At 40.5% G+C, this 22,868-nt stretch overlaps 1 protein-coding gene across 1 annotated transcript in view; it reads left to right on the top strand.

Annotated features, from left to right (window-relative positions):
• LOC119871597 overlaps positions 1 to 22,868 on the top strand; it is a 150,020-nt gene that overhangs the window by 115,971 nt on the left and 11,181 nt on the right. Inside the window, exon 6 of the mRNA XM_038535468.1 lies at positions 3,439 to 3,582. The gene's annotated coding sequence lies outside the window, so the exon portion shown is untranslated. The remainder of the gene's footprint in view (positions 1 to 3,438; positions 3,583 to 22,868) is intronic.

The following is a 22,868-nucleotide window of genomic DNA, read 5'->3' as shown; positions in this document are numbered from 1 at the left end:
TCCACCTACATAAAGTCATCGCTGCCTCAGACGAGCTGTCCAGTTCCAAGTCTGGCAAATCCTACTCTGTGGCAGTTGGACAATCCAATTAGATCATGCTCAGCCACGTCTGGGGTTGTGACACCTGTCCGTTCAGCAGCTGTATGGTCACCACTTCTTAGCGGCAGAGATCATGTCTGATGCATTTCTATGCATCTCTTGACTTCCCTGTGTTAGCTGATGTTATGTGTTAACTTGACTGGATCATGGGTTAGCCAGATAGAGGAGTAACCATTATTTCTGGATGTGTCTCTGAGGGCGTTTCTGCATGAGATTAACATTGCTCAGTAAAGTAAAACAGACTGTCCTTGCCAGTCAGGGTGGGCATCATTTAAGCCCTTGAGGGCCTGAGCAGAACAGAGAGGCAAAGGAAGGAAGGATGTACCCTCTCTCCCAGACTGTTTGAGGTGGGACATTGGTCTCCCCTTTCGACTGGGACTTTCATCACTGGTGCTCCTGGTTCAACAGCAAAGACACATGCGCATATTACACACACACAGTCGCATACACGTCACTCTAGGAACTACTCCCACTGTTTCTATTGCCTCTCCCTCTCTCTCCTGCCCCCAACTAGTGGAGAAACAAACACTTTAGAAAAAATATGAATTTGAAGCTGAAGTTTTATGAGAATTTTTAAAGTCATAATATTTTGCAGAGCCTTGTTGAAATGGACGGTATAAAGAAGAGTCAAATCTGTGATATAGATGCATTTTCAAAGTGAGGTACATATCCAGTTGCTCAAGGGCTGATTTGGTTTGTGTACAATCTATTTTCTTTCAGACAGTAGGTTTATGAGCCCATGTTGAGACTCTGGTCAATTTAGAAATTTAAGTGCTGCTCAGACTCGCTGTCTTTGACCAGGGCAAGGCAGCCTGCATGTCTTTGTTCTCAAAGGGCAGGACATTGCATTACATTCATTATCCCAAAGCTAGATGGCAGAGGTTATAAAAAAAATACATTTTGCAAGAAAGGTTCCAAGTCATTTGACTCTGTGAATTATCTACACACTTTGCTTAGGGAGGGTACATATTTTGCCCCCACAAAACAGATTGCTTTCAAATTTCTGACTCTCTTTGGGGGGGGTATTTTTATTTGTTTATATGTTTGCCTGTTTTCTTTAAAGATTTTATTTATTTGAGAGTGAGAGAGAGAGCATGCACACAAGCAAGGGAGCAGCAGGCAGAGGGAGGGGGAGAAGCAGGCTCCTCATGGACTGGGGAGCCTGATGTGGGGGTGATCCCAGGACCCCAGGATCATGACCTGAGCAGAAGGCAGATGCTCAACCAACTGAGCCACTCAGATGCTCAACCAACTGAGCCACTCACACTCAAACAATAAATGTTTGCCTGTTTAATTATTGAATAGCTATCAAATTCACATAGGTCAAACATTTAAAAGCATACCCACAAATAACTCTTCCATCTCAGAGCTCCATCTACCCATCCCCACCAAAGATAAAACAGCCAAGCATTATTGTTACTTTCTCGTGTACCCTTCCTGAGGCTTTCTATGTGTATGCAAATGAATTTGAGCTTGTATTCTAATTCCCACTAATTTTAAAGAGAAAAGGAGCTAGACTTGGGGCAACCGCCATTGCCTGCTAGCCCAGAACTTTCCTGGTTTTAGGGTTTTAGCACTGATGGTCTCATGTCTTGGGAAACTTCTTATCCCTGGACAAACCAGTATGATTGGCCATTCTAGATCATCTGTCTGGCACTAATATATTTTGGAAATGTTTTCATATCTGTACCAAGATCTTTCTCTCTTTTTTTTATAGTAGATGTATAATTTTGGGATGTATCACTACTGTAGTTCAGCCGTCCTCTGTTGATGGTTATTGAGGTTTTGTTTTTGTTTTTCCTGATCATGTGTCTACAGAAAACCTGAAGAATCATACAAACATAAAACCAAAGATAAAAGACCATCTATAGCCTCACCTCTCAGAAGTGGTCATTTAAAAAAAAAAAAAAAAAAGCCAAAAAAAAAAAAAAAAAGCCAAACTGGTATATATTATCTTCCAGTCTTTTTTCTATGTATTTGTTCACCAGTCATTGGTTGACTTGTTCTTTGAGGTAGGGGTTTCACAGTGAAGAACACGGCTACACGATTGCATATTATATCCCATGTGTTGGGGTGGGGCGGGCAGAGAGCTATAAACAATACACATTTAAACAAAAAGACAAGGAAATTTTAGATGTTAACAAGTGATGGGAACAAGATGAAATGAGCTGCTGGCCCCTGGTGGTAGAGGTGAGGGGCAGTCCTTTGCCTTCACTGGTGGGCTCCGGAAGACACACACACACACACACACACACACTTGCAAATGAAGCACGTTACTGAATGTTTATTTAGAATGAAAAAGGAAAATACAGCCATAAATACCACAAACATCACAAAATCAGAAATATTCACTGCATTTTTTTTATTAATTAGCTGTCTGAAATACTCTCCGTATTACCTTTTCTCCTTCATTTTTCTCTCCTACACACTCTTTGATTACTTCTTTCTATAATGTTTTCTATCATATGATTAGATTTTAAAATATCATCTATAGGGGCTCCCTGGGTGGCTCAGCGGTTTAGCGCCCACCTTCAGCCCAGGGCGGGATCCTAGAGACTCGGGATTGAGTCCCATGTTAGGCTCCTGGCATGGAGCCTGCTTTTCCCTCCTCCTGGGTCTCTGCCTCTCTCTCTCTCTCTCTCTCTGTGTGTGTCTATCATAATAGATAAATAAATCTTTTAAAAAAAAGAAAAAATCATAGGAGTTAAAAGTTCATTTACAGTACTGTAAAAAATCTACATATAAGTGAACCTGCTCAGTTCAAACCCATATGCAAAGGTCAGCTGTGGTGCTACCTTTCCTCCTTTTTGTTCTATTTACATGGTATTTAGGTAATTGTGGTAACTCATTTATGCTTAACAAAAACAGCCAGTGGGATCATTTAGACCATTTGAACCTACCTACCTATTCAGTAATCAATTCAATGATTTGAGCAATCATTTTTAAAATTATTAAATTGTGTTGAACACTAAAGTTTTATTCTGTAATTCCAGATCATTACATTGTAATGATAGCATTGAACCATCTGAAGGAAATACAAATGTGTGTGTGTGTGTGTGTGTGTGTACACATGTATAGCTGAAGGTGGAAGCTTATCCGTGATAGAGCAAGAAATACACAGTTGTGCCTTAAAAATACCATAGATACCAAAAATACCATAGTATGTTTAATACCAATTAAACATAGACTGCAACTATCTATGCAGTCTAGTCAACTGCAAACCAAAGCTTCCTTCAGAATTTGCTTCAGGGCTATTTATTGACCGTATCTTCCTTGTTGAGTGGTGGGGCCCTCCAGGATCTAGTGCCCCCAACTTACTGAGGACTTCCTGCTTTCCAGGTTTGACGAGTCTCTGTGGCAGACCTTAGACCTCACAGGTAGAAACCTGCACCCAGATGTGATTGGCCGGTTGCTGTCTCGAGGAGTAGTTGCCTTCCGCTGCCCACGATCATTTATGGATCAACCATTGGTTGAACATTTCAGGTAAAAAAAAAAAAAAAAAAAACAAAAACCAGAAAAGACTTTCTAAGTCTTCAGGTAGAAACAGATCAAAGAGAAGCCCGGGTGGCTCAGCAGTTTAGTGCTGCCTTTGGCCCAGGGCGTGATCCCGGAGACCTGGGATTGAGTCTCTCATCACGCTCCCTGCATGGAGCCTGCTTCTCCCTCTACCTGTGTCTCTGCCTCTCTCTCTCAATCTGTGTCTCTTATGAATACATGAATAAAATCTTAAAAAAAAAGAAAATATCTTCTATAGAGAAGAGAAAGAGAGCTTAGTTTCTTCTGGCACAATCCATAGCAATTGTTCTTTACTGTTATTTCAGGCGCACAGCACTTGATTGGCATGTGATACGAATGTCAAATTTCAGGAAGCCTCTGTTACATGAGCTGTAAGATTTCAGGGCACTTCACATTGGCTTTCGTATTAGACTCTTCTGAATTGATGACAGTTATTAAGCAGTTTCTCGTCAATGTCCTCGTTGCAGGGGCATATTATGAGTTTTATGTTATCTTCCTCCAAGACAGTATTTCATGTCAGATCAGCAAGCCCTTTAAATAAATAAACACAATGAATGATTACTTTATGATGGCACACTCTGCATTATTGAGTATATTCCTTACAGGAAAACATTTCCTCTTCGACCTGGCACTGCATTTAGGCATTGTGTCTTATTTATTTTTAAACTTTATACTACTTAGATCTGGGCATATTTTTTATAAGCAGCACATATAGGAATTTTTAAAACATAAAGGACAACTTTTGCTCTTTGGCAGCCCAGTGTACTCACGCAGGCATATGGTTAAATAGAAACAATTGGTGTTACTCTGTTCTACTTCTCTTTGCTTTTCTTTTGCTTGTATTATGATACATTTGTTCCTTTTTAATTTTGTGTGGCAGTATGGATGCAAAACAGCTATTTTTTTATCCTCTTGTAGTTGCCCTTAATTTTGCAAGTGCAGGGTTAAACCAAGCTTCTATTTCTATAATTCTCAATAGACAGTAACTTTGCATTTTTCCTTTATAAGCAACAAGGAGTTTGGCATGGATTTCCTTTGCTGTGTTTTCTCTACCCTTCTTCACTCTCTAGTGTTACAGATTGTATCTGGAGCTGTCAATCAGCTTACCCTCTGCATTTTTTATTTTTTCACCATCATATCTCCTTTGGTTGTGGCTACTTGCACTGGGTGACACAAGCAGCCTGCGGCTCTGTCTGTGGCCACTGACATCCTTCAGACCTTCCTCCTGCAGTGTTCTCCTGCTAACATCCACTTAAATCTGTACCCCGAAGCTGCCAAGGAGCTCTGTTTAGCCTCCAGGCTGGAAGTGAGGCCCAATCACCCACTCCTGTAGCTCTCAACCAATGACTAGTGGACATTGAGGGGTAAGTGTCCCTGAACTCTCATCCCTTGGGTGTGGTGACTCTGGGGCATGCATTCTGCACAGTTTGTCAAAACTTCCCTGTGGGATTCAGCTCTAGTAATCCTCATTGTAACTGGCTTGACAATGGACCCAGTATTGGTTGCCTTCCTTTTCTCTCGTTCTTTTACCTATTTCCTGACATTCCAAATAAAACACTTGCTCTGAAATCCGTGCCTCAGGGTCTATTTCTGGTGGAGTTCAAATCTAAACACAGATATAGAAAAAATTATTTAAAAAAAAATTTAAAAAAAAAAAGAAAAAATTATTTATAGTTTATACGTTTAATTTTAATACTTGCTGGGATACTTTAAATAAAACAATTTTTCATATTCTTGGTATCTTGATTTTGGTTGATTTCATAGCCAGATAGAGCACATTTCAAATAGTTCTCCTCAATGCCCTCAAAGAATATATGGCTGGTGTATGATTTTGTTACTTGAGCATATATATATGAATGGGTTTCTCTTGCTTTAGTAGACAATGATTTGACCAGGGATAGAGCCCCCACATTTCACCACTATTGTCCACAAACCATGTTCTGGAATAGTCTTCCGTTTTTTTTTTTGTTTTGTTTTGTTTTTTTTTTAAGATTCCATCTATTTATTCATGAGAGACACACAGAGAGAGAGGCAGAGACACAGGCAGAGGGAGGAGCAGGCCCCATGTGTGGGACTCCATCCCTGGTCTCCAGGGTCACACCCTGGGCTGAAGGCTGCGCTAAACCGCTGAGCCACCTGGGCTGCCCAGTCTTCTGTCTTTTAACATTGATGATCATCTAAGTAAGGTCCAGAGGGTTTTTGTTTCTTTGTTGAAACATTTAAGAAAATTTATATTGTTTTGCATCTGGATAAGTATAGGATTTTTCTTTACCCTTAAAATAAAATATTTCCAGTGTATTTCACTTTGTATAGAACTCTGTGACCTTCCTTTTTTTCAATCTTAAAAAAGTTTTTTTACATGGACAGTGAAGTTCATAGTAACTTCTCTGCCTCTCTCTTTCCCCCTTGATTCTGTAATTCTTTCTTGTGGGGAGGCTAGTTATGTTTACTTCGACCTTAGTGAAAATTTGAGACATCTTTCAGGACTGGCTGATTTGCCACAGGGCTGGCTACATGGTGGTTGTAACTACCACATATGACCATGCGGTTGCACTGGGCCTACTCTGAGAAGTGCCCCATGAATAGGATTTAAGGCTGCATCTGGATATTCTTAATAATTTTACCCTTGAATTTGTGTTTTGTAAGTGAAGTCCAATGGATCAATGGAGCATGTGCAAGTTACTTGAAGCCTCAGCTTGCTCATGGTCCTGCATCTTATGGCCTTCCCTGAGATCACTGTGGCGCTCCTCCCATGGGATCCTGGGCCTTCAGGTCAGGGGAGGTGGGTTGGGCACAAGTGCTTTATGTGCTGTGTCGTAAGACAGGGCTCTGGGCACCTGTGAGGATCTGGGGTTGCTCCACGATAGTCCTGTGCCTGAGCAAGCACGACATTAACAGCAAATACAAAAATACTATGACAGGTAAGGACAGAAAACTGCAGAAGAAAGGAAAATACATTCTGTCCTGTTTTTTTTGTTTTGTTTTGTTTTTTAAAAATTAAATTTTTTTTTTTTTTTGACAAGAAGCCCTCTGTTTTCATTTTGCACTGGGTCCTGCAAGTTATGCTGGTAAGGCCATCAGAGAGTCACAGAAGCTGTCCCTCTAACCCTAAATCGATCCCTACAGAAAATGTTCTCTGGAACATACCCACTGACTGTGTGTTGCCCTGTACCCCCTCACTCTGCATCATATTCTGTTACACATTTGACCTGCCTGCTGCTTCTAATAACTTTGTTTGTTGCTTGTGTGCGATTTCCTGAATTGCATATTTTCTTCCTTTTCTGTTCGTGTCTCCATCTGCTGTCATGTGTCTCTGTGCAAAAGGGACTCTCATTGGCCAAAGAGGAAAGGAATAGATAATGGAACGAGTGAAGGAACAACTGAAAGTAGCAGGCATGTTCTCATTGTCACTGGTATCAGTTTTGGCATGTTCTCCATCCGGTGGCAGTGTTATGGTCGCTTTCTCAGGGGCTGTTTATTTAGTAAGCCTTCAAAAAGGGTCTTGAAAAAGAAATCGGCATCCTTGACCATGGATTATTTCTGCAGAAAAGGATTCATCTATTAAGATTTTGATTAAGCCTTCTTCTTTCCCCAGCACCATATTCTGATATGACAGTGTTTCCAGACTTTCTGTTAAACACTTTAAATCAGTAAATCCTTAGTCACTTTTTTTTTTTTCACTTTACATTGGTGGCCCTCTATAGTTCATAATTATTATGCACGGTGTTTTGCAGTCTCAAATCAAAAGTATTTGGTTTTGCCTTCGCAAAAGTGTCTGTTACCACAGTGTCCCTAGAGTTTTGTAAGGTTCCCCCTTAAAGATATGCACCCATATTTAATAGATACATAGCTTTACCACATATGAATACCTGGGAAATGGCCAGTTAATTTGTCCAATGAGAACCTGGGTGTGTAAATTCAAAGACAGTTGGGGTAAATTTTCTAACTTTGCTTTCAATTTTATTCCCAAATAATATGACTTTCCTTGTGGGTAAGTGATCTACAGCTTATTTTCCTATTATAAATTAAAAAGAAACTTGGTTCATTTAGCTGAATGGGTATATTCATGATCCGTTAACACTATGACCGAACTTTCACTCGATGCCATTTTCATGTGCAGCTTCAAATGGGCCGGCCATTTGAAATCAAGCTACTCTCACTCCTTTACATAATTGCTGAAGCAATATAACACATTATTATCAGAGAAGCTCTCATGCTAAGTGGATTTTAATATATTTGTGTATTATCTATGAAAGAGGGCAGGGAGGTGACCAGGAAAGTGATCTGAGTATCTACATTTATTCTGACTGAATTTGATAGTATTATTATGGCTTATTTCAAATTTTTTTTCCCAGTGGAATTTTCAGTGCCTCAGAACTGCAAGACGCATAGCATAGTGGCACAGGAGAAGATCTTTGTGATGGAAGGATCTGGGTAAAACTCATTTATGTTTATTAAACATTTGTCTAGTGCCTCAAAATATTTTAAGAAATCATTACACAATCATCCAGTAGTATCAACAGTAATTTATAAGAAACATCTCTGACCCTTTACAAGATTTCACTGCTTAGCAAGGAAGACAAAAACACATCAATAGATCATTTTAACTCAATGTTGTAAGTACAATGACAGAAATGCACATTCTGTGCCACCAGAATTCAAAGGATATTTTAAAATTGCTACCGGGGTTTTCTTCCCAAAGCACAAATTTGATCTTAAAATCCTTCCGTGGTTACCACCTGCTTACAGCAAGGGTTCACAAATACAAATGCCTGTGGAAGTCCAGCAGGTACAAACATTTATGACATAGATAGGTGTCATACAATAGGGAGTGGTGGAGAGTTAGGAAATTGTGGTGGCTGGCAGAGGACATGCATAGACCAAAGGGTCAGTTGATATTTACCTCTAGCCATTTGTGGTCAAGTGAGGCCTAATGTGGTCAAGTCATCTCTGTTAGTTCTTTATTCCCCCCCTCCCCCCCAAGAGAAGCTGGAAGCCTAGAATTTTATGTTAGGTCTCATAATTTTTAAAATGTTTTTAATTTTGTAATTTAAATTATAAGCAAACCAAAACCTCAAACACACACATGGACATACACTGTGAGAACTAACTGAAACACATCTGCAGGCCTCTAGTTTGTGCACTTTGGCTTATAAGAGACTCAAAACTTTTCAGGAATGCACCCAAGACTTTGCATAATCTGGAAAGTGATTTACTTTCCCCTTTAAACTCTAGGTCACTCTACACTGAGTACACTGTAGGTTTGGAAACAGACTTTTTACTCTCATGCCAAATGTCCTTGATTTCTGTCTACAATGCTCTTCTGCCTTCCTTTCATAAGGGTGAAAATCCATTCCCCTTTGTAGGCCCAACATATGTGCCAACCACATGTAGGTCTCCCTTGAATGCTCAAGGTGTAACTAACTTCTCTTTGTTATCCTGGAACATTTTGTTCCCACTACCAGTAGGATGCTTGTATCCAGTTCAAAATCCCACCAGTTATGTGTTTTTTTTTTCCTCTGATTTAAAATTCTTTCTCTCTCTCCAGTGGATTTTATGTTCCTTTCGTTAAAGTTTGGTATACATTTTTTATTATGTTCCTTTCATTAAAGGTTAGTATATATTTTTAAAGGTTTGTAATATTTTTATGCAGAATTCAAAGTGAGTGGCATTAAGTTTGAGTTGTGTTATCTCTGTCCACTCTGTGGCTACAATCTATTCTTTTCCCCTGAGTGTTGATACTCTGTATCATCCTGGCAGCATTTTTATTAGTTTTTTATTGCTGCTATAACAAATTACCTCAAACTTCATGGCTTAAAAACCCCACCAACTTATTATTTTTTAAGTTAGAAGTTCCACTTTTTTTTTTTTTTTTTTTTTTTTTTTAATGGGCTAAAAATAAAGGTGTCAGTAGGGCCACATTCTTCTGGAAGCTCTAAGGTAGGCTGTGTACAGCTGCCAGGGGCTCCCTGCTTTCTTGAATCATAGGTTCCTTTTTCTTTTGTTCGGAGTCAGCAAGGGTGGTTTAGGTAGTTCTCACAAAACTGCTAACTTCCTTTTTTGCCTTCCTTTTCCACTTTTATGAGCTTCTGTGATTGCATTTGGCCCACCCAAATAATCCAAGATAATCTCTATTTTAATGTCAGCTGATTAACAATTAAGATTCCATCTGCATCCTTCATTACCCTTTGCCACATACCTAACATTTTCACAGATTCCCGAGAGGAGAACATAGACAATGTTGAGGGGCCTTTATTCTGCTTACCACATCCTCAAATGAGAAAGTATTCTAACATCATGAAAGTACATTAAAAAAAAAATAGCAACTCTTAACAGCTGGTCTTTATAAACCTAAATCCATAAGCTAAGGAAAAAAATCCCTGTTTTCCCAATTGACTTTTGCTGGGCCTTTCAACTAGGCATATATAGGAAAAAAACCCTACAGATCTATGCATGCATCTTTGAGACCAAATATATTTTGGCTCAAAAATATCAACTTACATGATAATACCTATTTTTAAAACATTCTTCATTTCCCCCTTTTAACGGTAACCAAATAACTTTCTTCTATAAACCTATAGGTATAAAAATTCGGTCAAAATATAAAGACTTTTATTGAATACAGTATTAATCTACAAAATGAAATATGACATGTAAACCATTTTCCTGTGTTTTAAGGAAATATCACTGTCCTCAATGATTATTAGGGTTTTTCACATGGTGAATCCATACACCAAAGGCTTCAGGCCATGGTATACCTAATGCTATAATAACTTGTCTATATCTGAATGGAGTTCGTTCAATCCTTTCACCAATTCTGTGAGACTGTGCTTTAATCATCAATAGCTGATGGCATATAGTTCTTTCCAGGCTGTGTTTTGCGTGCCTTCAGTAGGCAAATTAACTTGAGGCATTTCTATTAAAAAACTGGAGCAAAAGTTATATGAATCTAGCCAAACCGTGACACTAAGGCATTAACTTAGGCTCTAGAGGCTGCCATTGACTAAAACAGGCCAGCTACTTTGAGCCAATGGAGCTGGAAAGGACGGTCATATCAAAGTTTCTATCTTCCATCTACAGTTGGATTGTTTCTGGTAGAAATAAGTTTCATGGATCCTGCAGAGATTCAGATAATGTCCAGGCCACAAGACTGCATTTCTGTCAACTGACGTAACTGAATGGAAGCTTCCAAAAGGCTAGTGAACAGTCTTCCAACTGACGATGTATTTTCAAGGTCTAAAGGGATCCCATTAGAACATATCATTTTGATGCCAGCCTAACAAAACAAAGCAGCAGATAAAGTGCTGCAAGCATGATAAAAACCCAGATTTAGAAGGATTAAAAAACCTTGTATTAGCAGTTTTCCTTGACTCTGGTTATTGAGGTCATGTGTGGATTTGGCATCATTATTTACATTTTTCAAACAAACAAGAATGTGGGTAGGTTCAGAAGTCTCAGAACTTTGGATTGCTCTGACCCACAAGATTTATGATTTTTTTTTAAAAGTTAAAAGCCTCAAATTCTTTAAGAAGGTCAATCTTTTTAAAATAACTATAAGTAAACTTTTAAAAGTAACTATAATATTTTTAAAGTAACTATAGAATCCAACTAGAGAGAAAAAAATGTCCATAGCTCAGGCACATGAACTTCCCACCAAATGCAAGTCTCCTTGGGGCAGATCTCACAGACACAACAAACTACAAAAGAATAAACAGCAAATGAAAAAATGGGAGCATTTGCACCCTGAGAACTAAAAAGATCTAAACATAAAGATTTAAATGTTTAACAGGGTGAAGGAAGGAATAGAACAAACAGGTAAGAAGAAGCTCTGGGAAAAGCAAATTCAGATTTTATAAAGGATTCATTAGAAATTCTGGAAATAAAAGTATCATCGCTAGATTAAAATAAAATCAAAACTCAACGAGCATGCTAAATAGTAAATCGACACAGGTGACAATGAAATTGGACAGATTTAAGAAAAGCGCCCAGAATGTAGCATAAAAAGTAATAAGTGGAAAATAGGAAAGGTCCAGAGCCATGTAGTACAAGCTGATCTGATGAGCACCACTCAGAAGTCCAATGGGCAAAAGTAGAAAGAGGAGGGGACAGCTGGCAAACAGCGGAACCAACAGGTCGTGCCCCGGGGTATGGGATTTTATGCCTAAATGCTTGATCTCGTCCTTATTCCTTTCTGCTGCTTCTCTCTGTGCTCTGGTGACTGCATTCATTCCCACGGCTGTAGCTCCGATCACTACAGTGGCGGCTCAAGAATTTATACCCTTAATTCAGTCCTCACTTTTGAATTCCAGACTCATATATCCACTTAATTATATCACTTACATATTTCACATGTATCCAAAAATGAGCTTGATGAAACTTGAAAGTTTTATCTTTCCTAAACCAATGTTTTCCACATCAGCTAAGCCTCCAGACGTAAAAGTGAGACATCTGGGAATCATTTTCAAAACCTCCCTTTCCCTTTTTCTCAGATCTGATCCTTACCCGGGTCCTGTTGACCTCCCAGAATCTTTTATACCACTGCCTGGGCCCCCTTACCACCGTTTCTCACCTGAGTTTTTGCAGTGGTTTCCTGATTAATCATCCTGTTTTCATTTCTGTCCTCTGCAGACGATCACTATATGGTAACTATCATTTAAGAGCACAGGGTGGGGGCACCGGGGTGGCTCAGCCGTTGAGGATCTGCCTCTGGCTCAGGGCTTGATCCCAGGGTCCTGGGATCCAGTCCGCATCAGGCTCTCCACGGGGAGCCTGCCTCCCTCTCTGCCTGTGTCTCTGCCTCTCTCTGTGTGTCTCATGAATAAATAAATAAAATCTTAAAAAAAAAAAAAGAACAGAGGGTAGATCATATCATTCGACAGTTTAAAATTTTCCACTGGCCTGTATCTCTTTGAAAAATACAAGCTCCTTTACGTGGTCACGGTAGAGAGAAGGCTCCCCTGACCAAGTGGTTCCAGTTTGAGTCCCCAGGCCCGGGGATAAGCAAGACTCCAGGCAAAGGGGGGTTGAGGCTACAGATGGAATTAAGGTTGCGAGGCCTCTGACTTCAAAGCCAGAGGGGGCCTGGCCCCCGCTGTAATGCTGCGCATCCTTGGCTGCTTGGAAGCTGGAGGAAGGCCACACCCCAAGACCGCCGGCCCGCAGGCTTTCTCCTCCAGGCCCCCTCCCCGCGCCCTGGTCCCCCGGCCTCCTCGGTGGCCTGCCCCAGGGCTTCCCAGCCCCCCTCTCCCCAGCCCGGGGTGCACTTTAGCTGGTGTCCTAGTCAAGTTCTTGAGGAAGGATATGGTGAGATGCGGCCTGGAGTTCAAGTCCCACATTTTGAAGGTTGTCCCCGGAAACAGGGAAGGACCTGGGGAGGCTGAGGCGTGGAAGGACCAATGACCAGCAAGGGGCACTAATGAGCAGCCACTCACAGGGCCGCTCTTCTGGAAGGTTGGCGCTTCCTCCTGCCCCTGGGTGACCCTGGAAATCAGCCTGGGACCCTCATGTTAGAATTCTCCGGCCAGGGGCCCCAGAAGTGGGAGGGTTTGCACCTCAACTCCCAACAGACATTACTTCGGTTCTACTCTCAGGGGGCTGTTAACTCCCCAGCACTTTCCCCTGCTGGCCCGTGGGGCGCCTGGGACCCCTGAGCCCCCAGGGAAAGAGATACAGGTGCTGGCAGATGGCAGTCAGGTCCTGGCCCTGAAATTGTGTGTGATGGGACAGGACAGGGCCCTGATGGCTTTGCTTCGGTGGCTATGTGTTGTGTATCCTTGAGGCTTTGGCTTCAATGTACCTTTCTTAGAGAAACCTTTCCTCCTGAACCTGCATAAAAATAGAGCCGGTGCACTGTCCTAACCCTGTGTTTCCTTCCATTTCGCATAGTCATTTCTTCAGTGAGGTGAATCTGAATTTTTACCTATGCTCTCCCCTGGTTGGATGGTATCTCCCCCACTTTACCATGCAAGCTCTGCGAATCTAGAGACCGGGCCTATGTGGGATATGATTGCATACACAGCATACAGTCAGCTCTTAATACACATCTGTGAAATGAATAGAGAGTAAGTCAATGAATGAGCTAATACCTAAAGGGTGCGTACTATGTCCTACCTGGCAGGTGACAGGCCCTGATGAATTTCAGCTCCTTGCTTCTCTTCGCAACTTTGTTAAATCTGCGGTTATCTTTTTCTTCCGTGCACTCAACGTCTCCAAGTGATCAATCCAGCCCTCTGCTCCCCTATCTTCGTGCTACACTTGATGCCGTGACTCCAGCTATATTCATAAAGTTCGCCATAAGAACAAGTGAAGTGGGAGATCCTCTCACCAGCAAGAACAGGAGGAGAAGTGGGGGCTCCTCTCCGGATGGCTTGGGGAGTTTTCAGGACACACACAGAGGGGGAAATGAACATATATTAAGCAGAGGCGGGGGATGTACATTTGATGGAAAAGTTCCCTAATGATTTTGATATGTGCCTTCTCCTTACAGCATTGATGTGAAGTGAGCGGAGTCATTCCCGCAATATCATGATTCACATTAAGCAACGGTTGCCTTCGTTTTACTTATTTTCAATAATCACCTCTTCTGAGTGTGAAGCCCTTGACGTCACCTTTTCACTTCTGAATTTTCTCTCTCTTCTTCTTCTTTTTTTTTTAATTTATTTTGCATCATTTAAGCTTCCAATCTTATGGAAGTATTGACTTCTTTTTGTCTCTTAAAAAGCAGCTTATTAAAATTATGAACCAAAGTCTTAAAATGTTTCTCTGTTACAAGTCTCAGAGATACTGTGTGGCCTGTGGCTTTTGCTCACAGAATTGGCCAAGTAACCGTGCTTACGTTATTTGTTCTACACGTGCTGGAAATGACAGCATGTTAAATCAGCAATAGCAATTAATATTACAGAAATGAAGGTGCATTCCATATTTTAATAGTGTGTGCAACTGGAGTGTGTGTGGGGGTGTGTGTGGGTGGGTGTGGGCATTAAGGAAAAGTGTTCTCATTGCCTCTACTTCTGCTTAGTTCAGCATTCTATTAAAGATGATTCCCATGTCTTTCCTTGAGAAAGATGCAGATGTTAATTGTGTAGGAACCAAGGCTCCTTCTGTGACTTGCATCTCTACATGGAATTTCACTCTTCGTGAGCTGAGGCAGCAGCAGCTCATAGACATGTATTGAGGCTGAAGGGAAGGGTGATGAGGTAGGAAGGACCTGAGCAAAAAGTTACAAGACCGTGTTTCTCGTCACAGCTCTGGCACATGACTCCGCAAGTCAGATTTGTTTTGTCCAATGGTTCAGTAGCTACTCAATGAGCGCCTACTATGCACTAGGCACAGCTTCCTTATCTGGGTAATCAAAGAGTTTCCATGAGATGATCTTTATGGTCTCAATTGTGTTACAGGTCTTTGGATAAAATAAATCAAATATAAACTAGAAGACATAAAGACTCAAGTTCATCATTTCTGAGTCTAGGGAACTGTTTGAGTTGTGTATCAATTGGATGTATGAAAATAAATTATGATCTATGAAATACCAAGAAAGAATGTTTCCCTGGGTGGGATCAAGAATCATCAGGATGACAGGACAATGTTTCTTTCATACCTTAATGAAAGCCAGGGTGTGGCGCCGAGTGCTGGACTATCAAATAGGACATCTCAACACCCATTCAACAGAGAGAACTTCTTGTGGTTGACTGTCTACCCAACTGAATTCACACAGAGTATGCTTTACTGACCAACTTTCCCCTTCTCTCTGAACACAAAATTTAACTCGCTTAGTTTCAACACCTCGGGACAAAATAAATTCCCAAATTAGGAAGATATAAACCCAGCACATGCCGTAAAACTGGAGAGTCTAATAAGTGGATACACTGAAGTAGTCAGTCTCTACATAAGGCTGATCCATGGATCTAATGTTGCATTTAGCTAATACTTTGGCCCTCACCAGGACGTTCTGGTGGGAATAATCAGCTAAAAGAGCACACCTTTCTTCTTCTGTGTTTACAATAGTAAAAGAAGAAGGACCAGGAGAAAGAGAAGGAGAAATCCAACCTGGTGAATAGATAAAAGAAAAATTTCTTATATGGTTGATATGAAAGAAAGCTTTCATTTTTAAGACCAGCTTCCCATGTATATATTTAAATTCTTTAGAATTATGCTATTGAGCCCTTCTCTGCTCTCTTGTCGCAAGAAGCAAACTCTTGCTGTTCTTCTGGGCCTCTTTTAGACTTGACTCTGACACCTATTATCATGTGCTATTGGGTTAATTTACTATCTTTGGACTTCAATTTTCTCATCTAAAAATGAAGGAGGTTGGACTCAGTCAGCGACCTTCAATGTGTTGCTACTGCATTTTTGGCTCTGTTAAAAATAAAACTTGTAAAATGGGGATATCTCCTACAGAATTCAACCCCTAGGGTCTCTTTAAAGAGTAAACAAGATGGGATCCCTGGGTGGCGCAGCGGTTTGGCGCCTGCCTTTGGCCCAGGGCCTGATCCTGGAGACCTGGGATCAAATCCCACGTCGGGCTCCTGGTGCATGGAGCCTGCTTCTCCCTCTGCCTATGTCTCTGCCTTTCTCTCTCTCTGTGACTCTCATAAATAAGTAAAAAATTAAAAAAAAAAAGTAAACGAGATGACAAACAAGACATTCTTCTGCTTGGCACACAGGAATTGCTTGATAACGTTAAGACCACTAAGTTCAACTTGCTTTTCCACAGCGCCCTCAGCATTATCATCCTACGCCTTCCCACGCCTTCTCTCATATTCTAGACAAGTGTTTTGCCACCTGAAGTTCCATGAGCAACAGTATCTTTGGGGCTTGTGGGCCAGGGGAGAGACAGGAGCACCTGTTAACCCCGGGCATTTCTCATCAACTTTTCTGATCTCTGCGGAGTCTCTCTGTGCCCTGTGCTCCGCTCCAGCTGCTGCTGCTCTGGGAGCTTGTGAATTTGCCTCGGTAGGGAACCTGCACCCGCACCCCCCTTTGTACACCCAGGTAACACATACACACTCCACTTTCTTTCCCTGAGCTTCATTAATGCAAAGCAATCGGAGGAAGCTGACTTTTATTGAAGATTCAGGCTAATGGAGGGAAATTACTGCATCTGATAGTACAGCACAGGCGGTCATTTAAATGGAATATTAACAGTGTTCTAAAATCCATAGCCTTTCTCTGCCACTGAGAATTTCACCTAGGCTCTGATCTCAAAGTCATCTTCCCAGAACGTTCTCTCCCTCACCACCTTAGCCTTCCACAATCCTCAGATTTCCAGTATTTCTCATGAAGATCAGTTTCATTTTTTACCCCCCACACCCCACCCAAAGTGGGCTCTGATGCTCTGCTAAGCAAGGATCAAGTACTTTGACGGTCTGCAGCACACAACACAGGCAGAGGCTTTGGAATCAGTTTCTCCTTCAACCTGGTCATGTATTTTAGGCTGTGCTTCCATCCCTGGAAACAGGTGAAGGGAAAGAAGGAAATATAAAGATATAAAAGCAGTATATTTTCTCCCTCTGTTTAGAGAGAGACTCCAGGTATATGATCTTCTTTTTTCCTTTCCAAAGTAAATGTTATCTTTGCAGTTTTCATTATAACCATCCTAAACCTTGCTGTTACCCAATATTTAAAACAGATTAATAGCCTGCTGTTTTTCCAAAGCAAAGGTTGGAGAACCTGCAGCTCCACATACTGACAGCCCCAGGCCGCCCTGGAGGTATCTCAGCATGAACCCCAGGGCAGCTCTCAAACTCTGTGTAGAAGGATCTTTAAAAAAACCCCAAAACAGAAACCATCCAACTTCTTAAGGAATGACCATTTCTGAAATGAAATAGAGTAAGAGACCAGAAAATAAAGTTAGAATAAAAGATATAACAATTTAATCCCCGATTTTTTTTTTTTTTTTTTATGAGATGCAACAGATGTAGAATAACTGTCAGCTTGATATAAAAGTCTAAATACCTACTCTTTTGGGCAGCCCGGGTGGCTCATTGGTTTAGCGCCGCCTTCAGCCCAGGGCATGATCCTGGACACCTGGGATCGAGTCCTGGGTCGGGCTCCCTACATGGAGCCTGCTTCTCCCTCTGCCTGTGTCTCTGCCTCTCTCTCTCTCTCTCTGTCTCATAAATAGATAAATAAAATCTTTTTTAAAAAAATGCCTACTCTTCTTTTCAGTGCTTATCTTGCTGCAGATCCATTAACCAACAGTTCATGGTATCAGCTGATTTCTAATACTCAGTTCAGAAACTGTAAAATTTTCCTATGAAAATCTTAACTCTACGGGTCTGACCTGCATGAACAGTACCACACTAGATGTGTGGAACACATAGCAATTCCAAAGGAAATTTAGTTGTGAGACATCCTTTCCAGCCTGTAAAGTTTTCCCTGTTTCATTTCCCACTCAGCAGGCTGTCCCCACAGTGATATGTGTGGTGGCTCATGGATGCTAGCAGACATCCTGTAAATCCTTATGAAAATGGTTTATTTTCCTGAGCATGTTGGGTTTGGTTGAATTTACTCTGGGTCCTGAGGCTAAGATCCTGTGATAATTTAGCATAGCTGGACTTGTTTTATAAAATTTAGTTGTTTTTCACTTTTTTATTTCTCAAAAAGTTGAGTAATTTAAAAATAACACATAGTACTATTAAAAACAGACGGGAAGATGCTAAAGTTATTTTTCATGTGTCGTTTTGTACCCCCCCCCAAAATAATCTCTTTGTAATAACTTGAAACAAGAGGGTGCCCTCAATCGGTTAGAGTTCTGGCATTTAACAGTGTCAAGAGCTTGCTTTCTTCTTTCTTTCTTTCTTTCTTTCTTTCTTTCTTTCTTTCTTTCTTTCTTTCTTTCTTTCTTTCTTCTTTCTTTCTTCTTTTTTTTTAGAGCTTTCTTTTCGATATAAGTGCTTACATCTGTCAGTGGTGGGGCATAGGATGGGAGGTGTAGGGAAGTGTCTTGACACGTCTGTTCATGAGTGGGGATTCAATTCAGCTACGAGTCTGTAGAGACTTTTCCTGAGCTACCAGCATTCCTTTCAAACTTTACCTCTTCCCTGTTCTTCCATTTCTACTCTCAAATCTCTTGCCAGTAGAAAAACTGGAAAGAGGGAAGAGAGAGAAGTGATTCAATTAAGTAGAAACCCCGACATGTGTCAATTCTTTTTTTTTTTTCCCTCTCCGAATTCACCTCAGATTCAATTCCACTATCTAAATCTAAGTTTTCATCCCCAAACCGGATTTGGAGGCAGGTAGTTCTTCTTGATGAACAATTTTTAGAGTTATGATGGTCACCTGAAACAAGAAGTATAAATTGGGTCAGTTGTTCCTAACAATTCCTGTGTTTTCATACTCCCTGAAAGAGCTTTGATACAGGTGAGGTTTGAGAACAAGCCCGCTCCCTGGGGAATTTCATTCCTGCAGTTAAGCCGGTTCTGCAGACTTACAGGGTGCTGGCTGTTGTGTTAGGCCCTGACCATATAAATCTGTGTAAGACACATTCCCTTCCCTTGAGAAGCTCATGGGACCCAATTTGTTTGTTGACTTTAGTAATTGAAGTTTTTATTCATGTCTGCAGAACATGTATAAGTCTCCAAAAGTCTAATAGAATTTTTTAAATTGTTCATTGCTATTTTTGGCTCTTTTCACTAAGTGCCTTAAAATGCCCGAACTTAAAAGTCATTTTATCCCTTCTAAGCTACCTTTCTTAATCTCCCCACTAGGTTAGACATCCTTCTATTTGTACTTGTAGCATTCTGCTTTTCATGTAGCATAGCGCTTACCACACATCTTTGTAAACTACTTCTTTTTCTGGCTTCCTCACTAGATTTTGAGCTTTCCAAAGGCAGGACCTGCTTCTTAGTCACCACTGGATCGTTAGAACCTATAACGTTTCCTGGCACACAGTCAAGCTGTATAAATGTTTATTGACTTGTGGGATGAATAAAGGAAGGAAAGGAAAAGGCTCCACTTATTTCTTCCTTAAATTGCTCATAGCTAAGCTGCTATAAAAATAGGACATGTAGCAGTTTGGCTCTCTCTACATTCACTCAGCTCCTTGGATCTCCATGTTGATTTGTTAATGCAAAGGACTAAAGAGCTCTTTGAGACCAGCATCTCACATAAGTCACATTTAAACGTGGGTTTCCTGGCTGTGGAATGTATGATTACAGCGTTGTGGCTGAGACAAAATGGATACAGTATTAATAAAAGGCCACCGAGTGTCCTACCTCCACCCCACTTCACACAGGCAGTTTCCTGTTGTAATTGAGGCACAGGATATTTAGAATTATATCTATTATATATTTAGCTCTACTGTATATCAGGGGTATGACCTTGGGCAGATGGGGATCATTTTGAACCACAGTTATCTCATCTGCAAAATGAAATGCCAATAGGAAGGTACTTCATAGTGCTGCTGTGAGTAATAAAAAGTTAGTATTTATAGAGTTCCTAGAACAGTTTTGCGCATTAATCAGTGCTCAATCAATGTTAGCCCAGCATGAAAGATGTTTACATTTCTCTAAAAGAGTGTTCACTTTGCACTTACTAAATGTCAAAGGGCAGGGTTTCTGAAATGTGTCCTTCATTTACATACGTGTAATTGTTAATAAGTGCAGATCTCTGTAGCCCAGCTGTAGATTTGAGAAAGGAAATACAACTGCTACGTTCCGTATGTTGCTAAGGGTGACACAGGGAAGAGTGAGTGTTTCTCCTTAGGGATCATAGTAACTTGGGTCAATATCTGGTGATTACATTTGAAACAACCCCATGATTTCATTGACAAAAGAGGTGTCTTGAAGCGTCCTGAGTTACCCACCACAGCAAGCTCTTTCTGCTGCCCCCTACAGGCGACAGACCTCCTCTGACCTCTATTTTCTTCTATTTTTTCAAGGTGTGCCAACACAATTCATTTTGAATTGAGCCAAGCAGCATGGCAAAAGCTAAATAAGGCATATTAACTATTTACTGGACTCTATTTATCTTTAACATAAATTCTCTAAAATACTCCATTATTTATTATCCAGTAGAAGACTGAGGCTTTCCTAGATTGATATCATATGATTTAACATGCAATCATCGGACAGTATTGAGAAATATTATATCCATCTAGACTCAAAAGCAGGCTAAAAATCAAGGAGGAAAGTTACATTGGCAAAAATATATGATACAAAATTGCGAATGAACTGCTTGTGGGTTCTCAACAAAAAAAGATTTTTTTTTTTTCTCCAGTTGCTTTAAAAACTTAGGCTTTCATGTTTGCAGTTACTGCATTTGGGGAAAAATAATTGCTGGTTATTTTGTCACATTTCCTGTTGAGTTCAAATGTGCTTTCAACTAATTTTTTTAAGCAAAAGTCACTGAATTATCATAACTGTATCAGCAACACTAAAGAACCCACAGTGCAAATTGTCCTAAGAAACGTCTTTCATAGCGGAAGATTCTGATTACCATAATTCTGGTGCTAATCTAGCAGTAACTAGCAGTAATCTAGCAGTAACTGTCTTCCAGAAGAAATCTTTGTATAAGAGAAATACTTTTTTAAAAAACAACTACTTCATGGGGATTCACAGCAAATGGAGCTGCCACTCATTTGATGTGTGGGCATATGTTTCTATCTCTTATTTAAATCGACTGAGTTGTCACTGGAGAAGGTTTTACTGAAACTACCCCTTCCTTCTTCCCCCAACCTCCAACAGCTAAGTAAGAAAGTTGTGGGATGACTCTTACTCTTTCAGTTCTTTGGACTGATATATGCTGAACAATTTCCTTTTAATTTGCTCTAATGGCCTACAATTTCATTTTTCCCTGAAGTATTATGTGTTTTTTTTCAATTATATTGAAATATTATCTGTCTCCGATCTCTGATATGATTCATAGGATCATGGGTCCATTTGTTTGCTGTTTGTTTTTAGCCCTAGAAAATGCTCTGCTCTCTGTAATTTCCTCAGTGGGCCACAAGACTTACTGAAGAGGCAGAAATGCAATGACTCAGCAACAGCTACCTGCAGCAAATGAAAGTCCCAGCTAGAACAGAGCACGCACATTCGTGTAAATCTGTCTTGGCTGTCTGTCTCTTCTCCTACAAATTGGGAATCATTTTAGCTATTACATACGTACTACTAAACCTGTGAACAGAGAAGTTGTCATGAGGTTCAGGATTGATATTTTTCTGAAGGAGTTTTAATATATTTTTTAAAGATTTTATTTATGTATTCATGAGAGATGCACAGAGAGAGGCAGAGACAGGCAGAGGGAAAAGTAGGCTCCAGGCAAGGAGCCTCACATGAGACTTGATCCCAGGACTCCAGGATCAGGCCCTGAGCTAAAGGAAGATGCTCAACCACTAAGCCACCCAAGCATCCCGGATTTTTAATATTTGAAATCGAAATAATGGTCAGTATAACTTCTAGGATATTAATGCCATATTGATATATCACCTATCCCATATGGCCCTGGGATCTGGAAGTCTGCAAGGAGAAAGACTTAGAAAGACTCTCCCCTTTGAAGAGTGGTACAACTATTACAAATGATATATTTTGTTTCTAAAATGGGTACTGTGTTAGATTTCTATTGCTGCTGTAACAAATTATTATAAACTTAGTTTATAATAAATTTATTCCTACCATTCTATAGGTTAGAAGTCTGACACTGGCCTCCCTGGGCTAAAATCAAGGCGTCAACAAGCTGCATTACTCTCTGGAGGATCTCAAGGAATATCCATTTTCCTGCCTTTTCCAGCTTCTACCCACATTCCTTGGCTCCTGACTTCCTTTCTTCATCTTAAATGCCCGTAGTATTGGCTCCCTCTGACCATTCTTCCATGGATCCTTCACATCTCCCTCTTGCCACAACCAGGCAACGTTCTCTGCTTTTAAGGATGCAGGTGATTAGATTTGGTCCACTAGGAATCCTGGATAATCTTCCATCTGATTTTCCTTGACCTAATCACATTTGCGAAGTTCTTTTGGTCATGCACGGCAACACATTCACAGGATCCAGGGACTGAAACACTGATATCTTTGGGGAGCCATTATTCTGCCTCTCACGGGTATTATTTTCAACACTAGTGAAAGCTGACACAGTTGTGTTCTGTAATGATAAGTAACCTACTACTTCCATAGACTTTCCCCAAACTCGCAATTCCATAGTTTTCTTTCTACTGAAATACAGAAGAATAAACTATCTGTTAAAATTACTTAGATTCAAATTAAGGAATTTGAAGTTAACATAACTAATTGGTGTGGGTTTGTGTGTATATGTGTGTG

The sequence above is a fragment of the Canis lupus genome, chromosome 4 (assembly GCF_011100685.1).
Source record: "Canis lupus familiaris isolate Mischka breed German Shepherd chromosome 4, alternate assembly UU_Cfam_GSD_1.0, whole genome shotgun sequence".
NCBI classification, from domain to species: Eukaryota; Metazoa; Chordata; class Mammalia; order Carnivora; family Canidae; genus Canis; species Canis lupus.
The sequence above is the reverse complement of the archived record's forward strand: the minus strand, read 5'-3'. Positions and strand labels throughout refer to the sequence as shown.